This window comes from Nicotiana tabacum, chromosome 2 (assembly GCF_000715075.1).
Source record: "Nicotiana tabacum cultivar K326 chromosome 2, ASM71507v2, whole genome shotgun sequence".
NCBI lineage: Eukaryota > Viridiplantae > Streptophyta > Magnoliopsida > Solanales > Solanaceae > Nicotiana > Nicotiana tabacum.
The window spans coordinates 83,574,689-83,581,001 of NC_134081.1; positions in this window are offsets into that span (position 1 = coordinate 83,574,689).

Here is a 6,313-nt window from a genome sequence, read left to right on the forward strand (position 1 = left end):
TAAAATTTGAACACCCTTATTGAATTTCCTGACTTCTCCCCGGCTACAAGCAGCTAGTAGTTGCAACACTCTTTTCTTCATTATTTGTAGCAGTGCAATGTGCTCCCTCCAAGCCGATTTTTCCGCCTTAAACTATTCAAATTCTGAACTATATAATGTTTTCCCAATCAAAATAACATTTTAGTAATCATTTTAATATTTCATTCTACTATTACTAATATAATATATACATCAAATTCACATCATAAATACCATATTAGTACTTCATATACAGACCAACAAATTAGAGTTAATCTATTTTCTCAAAAAGCAGAACTAGCATTTGTGAATTCCACTGCGCACACATGATCATTTTAATTAATGAAAAAGTTCATATAGTAACTAGTAGCCTTTTGATAAGTTATGTGCCTTTTTATATTTTGATGAACTAACAATCTTTATAATAAGAATCAGATCGGGAACATGTTACACATCCTCAAAGTGCTCAAGAACAACAAGTCTCAAGTCGGGCACAAGTTCCAATAACTAGAGTCAAAGAAACGACAGAGGGAACAGATGGACATCAGTTCCCTTGCTAATTGTACCAGTCAACTCCGCACAGCTGTAAAGTCGTTGTAATTGTTCCTCTGCACACACGCAACAGTGCAAACAGTACAGCGGTCACTTTATGGGGGAATGCGTACCGGATAATTACTTTCATCATCCAAGTGACATCACTTGCATTTTATCAACATGAAGCAAGGGAAAAAACACACTTGCACATCCAAAAAAAAAATCAACAAGTCTTCTCTTAAGTGTGTTGCCATCTTGCATGTGACTTCAAGGCTTCAAGAATAAAGAACAACATAACAAAGGACCAGTTTCTAGTACTGAATTACCATGTCCTTAGTTGTGTTGTACCTTTGTTAGAGTGATCTACTTGTAATTCCTACTTAGCTTAGCTAGAAGCATTGTGTTGGAAACCATTTGTAAAACCATAAACCTTGTGTTTGTGTCTTGGCTAGAGTTAGTCGAGTTGTGAGCTTTGTAATAGAGTTATTACAAAGAAGCTTGTAATAGAGTTATTACAAGAGAGTGAGGGATTAAGAGTTTAATTCCTAGGTTACAATAGTTTGTAATCTGAAGTTTGCTCAGTAGTGAAGTTGAAATCCTACGAGTGTAGGTCATGGTTTTTAATCCCGTGAGCTGGGAGTTTTCCACGTAAAACTCTGTTATGTCATTTACTTATCTCTTATTATGTGTGTTCTGTGAAAACTGATAGAGAACCAGGTTCTCTATACAGTTTGGTGGACAATAAGTTTTCATCAATTGGTATCGGAGCAGGTTCTTTCTATCAGGCTAACACCTAGAAATGATCCAAATGGCTGCTCTACAAAAATTTGAAGAAAGTCAATCAACCTACAGACCATCAAGATTCAAGGACAATGCTACAGATGGTGGAAGACAAGGATGCATGATTTTATCATGGCTGGAGATTCAGAGCTTTGGAATGTTATCTTCGATGGACCCTTTGTGCCCGTGAAAACTATTGGCGAGCCAGCAGTGACAGGTCCAAAGACAAGGAAGGGGTACAATGATGTTGACCGAAAAGCCATAGAGAAGAACTTTCAATCAAAAAGGATTCTCGTCTGTGGTATTGGACCAGACAAGTACACAGAATCTCTGCCTGTCAATCTGCCAAGGAGATCAACACATAAAGGAACAACTCAATTCAAGCACTCAAAGATCGACATGCTCACCACCGAGTATGAACTCTTTAGGATGAAGGATGATGAGTCCATTCAGGACATGCACACTCGATTCACCTTCATCATCAACAAGCTCCACTCTCTAGGAGAAATTATTTCAAGGAACAAACTTGTCAGGAAAATACTTAGTGTATTACCTGGTTCCTGGGAAAGCAAAGTAAATGCTATCACATAGGCAAAGGATCTGCAAACGTTGACCCTTGATGAACTCATCAGAAATCTGAAGACTTATAAAATGAAGAAAAAGAAGGACCATGAAAGAAGAGAACCCAAGAAGGAGAAAAACATGGTCCTCTAGGCTAAAAACAATGACTCGGGTAGTGAGGATGCTCACATGGCTTATCTAACAAAAAGATTTCAGAAAATGGTGCATAGAAATTGAGGCATTCCAAAAAGGGGTAGCTCCATCAATACAAGAGGTTATGACTTGCGTCATAAATATGAGAAGCCAGTGCACTTTATCAAGGCTGTCCTCTCCTCAAGAAGACCAGTAGAAGCACAATACAGACAAAGTAGTCAAGAAGAACCCGGTTCGTGATAAAAGATTCAAGAGAAAAGATGTCGCTGACAATGTTGTGAAACAAGCTCTTACTGCATGGTGAGATTCTTCCAGCAAATCTGGAGAAGATGATGAACAAGGTGAAACCTCTATGATGGCAGTTGAAAGTGAAGCAGCAGAATATGACTCCATTTTTGCCCTGATGGCAAAATCTGACGATGATGAAGATGATGATAATGATGATGAGGTAAACTTTCTAGACGTTCAAAGAAATTTGAAGTCTTACTCTCAGAAGAAGCTATGTCTTTGGCCAAAGTTTTAATTGATGCTTATCATAATCTTATAAATGACAAAAATGTGTTAACTATGGAACTAGGAGAGGTAGAATATGAGAGAGATGATCTGGTAGTCGTAGTGGTTGACATAAAAGAAACTATCGAGGTTATAAAGAAGGAAAAGGATGTTCTAACTGAAAGAATTGAAAACATATAGCATGAGAGAGATGACCTGTTGGTAGTAGTTGTGGTTCAAAAAGAAAAAATTGAGGAACTAAAAAGGGGAAATAGTTTTGGGAACATCCAAAAGGGAAAGGAAGTTGCAAGGGGGGCACACATTAAGCTTGAAAATGAACTAAAATTTGTGAAATCTAGTATGTGTACTAAACTTGAAAGAAACGGACAACTTTAAGAAGATCTAGGCAAAGTTAAAAATGACCTAGAAAAATCTCTAAAGTGGACATGGTCCTCTGATACAATCATTTCCATGTATACAAGCAATTGAGGGGACATGCAGGGAGTCGGGTTCCAAAAGGAGATGACTCCCTACAATCCACATAGCAAGTATGTTACTGTCCCTGATAACTAGCTCTGCACTCACTGTGGTAATACAAGACACTTTAAACAAAACTGTAAGGCTAGAATTCAGTCCCAACAGAAAAATAAAGTTTTTGTTGAAAAGGTAACTACTGCTAAGGAACCTGGTTCCTCCATTAAAAATGTGTACTGCCTGCTTGGACAAAAAGAAGTTTAATTTGCCCTTTTTCTCACTACAAGGGAGTCTAATCCTTGATTCTCTTGTGCAGGGAGCAGTGAAAGAAAGCAGTCAAAATGGTATATGGATAGTGGTTGCTCTGAGCGTATGACTGGAAACATTGATGATTTCCTTTCTCTCAAAGCCCTGCAAGGAGGGAGTGTGTCCTTTGGCAATGGCAAAAAGGGATACATTCTGGGAGTAGGAAGAATTGGAAAGACGCTCACTCATTAAATTGAGAATGTGTACTATGTGAATGTCTTGAAATATACCCTACTAAGTGTTTCTCAAATCTGCGACAAAGGAAACAAAGTGGATATTTTTATCAAAAACCTGCACAGTCACAAATCTCGTGATTGGTGAAGTGGTTCTGTTGGCAAAAAGATTTAAAAATATCTATGTTGCTAATTTTGAGTCCTTGCACAATGGGGATCTTACATGTCTGATTGTTGTTGATGATGATTCTAAGCTATGACACAGAAGATTGGGACATGCAAGTTTTTCATTGCTGAACAAGTTGGTCAAGAAGGACCTGGCCCGTAGGCTGCCCAAGTCAAGGTTCAAAGATCACAAGGTGTGTGATGCTTGTTTAAGAGGAAAGCAAGTCGGGTCCTCTTTATCTTCTCCATATGGACCTATGTGGACCTAGGAGGGTGCCAAGTAGAAGAGGAAAGAAGTACATCTTTGTCATAGCTGACGACTACTCCAGATTCACATGGACCTTGTTTCTCAGAACCAAGGATGAAACCTTTCCAGTCTTTGTTGCATTTGTGAAGCAGATTCAAGTGAAGATGAGCCATAATGTTATAAGTATAAGGTCTGATCGTGGTACAAAGTTCGACAATGCAAAATTTGACGAATTTTATGCTTAAAATGGCATAAGTCATAATATTTCAGCTCCCAAAACACCCTAACAAAATGGTGTTGTGGAGAGGGAAAATAGGGCTCTTGAAGCCATGGCAAGAAATATGCTAATTGACAGTGGCGTAGCAAAAGTCTTTTGGGTAGAGGTAGTCAACACTGCTTGCTACTTGGTGAACATGTGCATGATCAGGTCTTTCCTGAACAAAACTCCATATGCATTGATGAACGGAAGGAAGTCTAAGCTAACTCACTAAGAACGTTTGGATGCAAATGATTCATTCTCAATAATGGTAAGGAAGCTTTGGGAAAATTTGACGCCAAAAGTGATGAAAGAATCTTTCGTGGTTAATTATTCCTCACAAAGAAAACCATACAAGGTCTACAACAAAAAGACTCAATATGTTGAAGAAAGCATACATGTAATCTTTGATGAATCACACCACCTTTGTGGAAAAAGTTCACATGATAAGATTGATAAAGACAGGGGGAAGTCGAAGATTCCTTGAACCAAGTCAAGGAATTCAATGAAGAAAATACAACAGAACCCTCAGCTGATGTAGAAGAACCTGGTTCCTCCATCACAACAACTGAAGCAGAGGATAGAGTTGCTAATGTCGTGCAATGAACTCCTAATGCTGAGCAGGGAAGTGATACTCACCCATGAATAGATGCCAACAATAGATCTCATTCTAAGGAATCTGGATCTTCCCACAATGAGATTCATGTGTCTAACTGGAAGCACAAAAGGTCACATCCTCTCCAAAATATGATCACTCTTCTTGATTCAGGAATTTAAACCAGATCAAAGACAAGAAACTCGTTTGCATTCTGAGCTTTCCTTTCTCAAATTGAGCCTAAAAATGTCAAGGAGGCATTGAAAGATGCTGACTGGATTACTACTATGCAAGATGAACTTCATCAATTTGAGAGGAACCGTGTATGGCACCTGGTCCATCGACCCTCAGATAGAATGGTCATAGGAACCAGGTGGGTGTTCAGAAACGAGCTTGATGAATTTGGGAATACGACAAGGAACAAGGCCGGGTTAGTAGTTCAAGGCTACAATCAAGAAGAAAGGATTGACTATGATAAGACTTTTTCTCTAGTTGCTCGAATGGAAGCCGCCAGAATTCTCATTGCTTTTGCATCTCATATGGAAGTCAAATTGTTCCAAATAGATGTCAAAAGTGCATTTCTAAATGGATATTTAAAGGAAGAAGTCTTCGTCAAACAACCATCGGGGTTTGAGTGTCATGAGTATCCTGAATATTGTATTCAAACTTGACAAGATATTATATGGACTAAAGCAGGCCCCTCGTGCATGGTATGAAAGGTTGTCCAAGTTTCTTCTTGAAAATGGCTTTACAAGAGGAAAAATTGACAACACTCTATTTCTGAAAAAACGGGGAAAGAAACTTCTCATTGTGCAAGTTTATTTAACGATATCATTTTTGGTCTAACAAATGAATCCTTGTGTGAGGAGTTTGCAAAGCTTATGGGGAGTGAGTTTGAAATGAGCATGATGGGGGGAATTGAACTTTTTCTTAGGGTTGCAAGTTAAGCAAACCCCTAATTGAATGATGATAAGCCAGCATAAGTACATTAAAGAGCTCCTGAAGAGATTTGAGATGGAAAGTTCAAAAACCATTGATGCTTCTATTGCCACTGCCACCCGTCTGTACTTGGATTAACTTGGTTCTCCTGTGAACGAAACCATGTACACAAGCATCATTGGTTCACTCATGTATCTCACAGCTAGTAGACCTGATATCGTATTCAGTGTGGGATTATGTGCTAGATTTCAGTCCAGTCCAAAGGAATCTTATCTTAAAGCTGCCAAGAGGATTCTAAGGTATCTTAAAGGAATGCAGGACCCGGTTCTCTATTATCCTTTAGGGGACAATTTTGATTTAATCGGGTATGTTGATGTTGATTATGCTGGTTATCTGGTGGATAGAAAGAGTACATCTGGCATGACACATTTTCTAGGATCGTGTTTGATTTTATGAGGTACAAAGAAACAAAACTATGTGGCTCTTTCAGCTGCAGAAGCTGAGTATGTGACAACTGCCTCTTGTTGTGCTCAATTGTTGTGGATCAAGCAGCAACTAGAGGACTTTGGTGTATTTTCTGATTGCATGCCATTACTGTGTGATAATATTAGTTCTCTAAA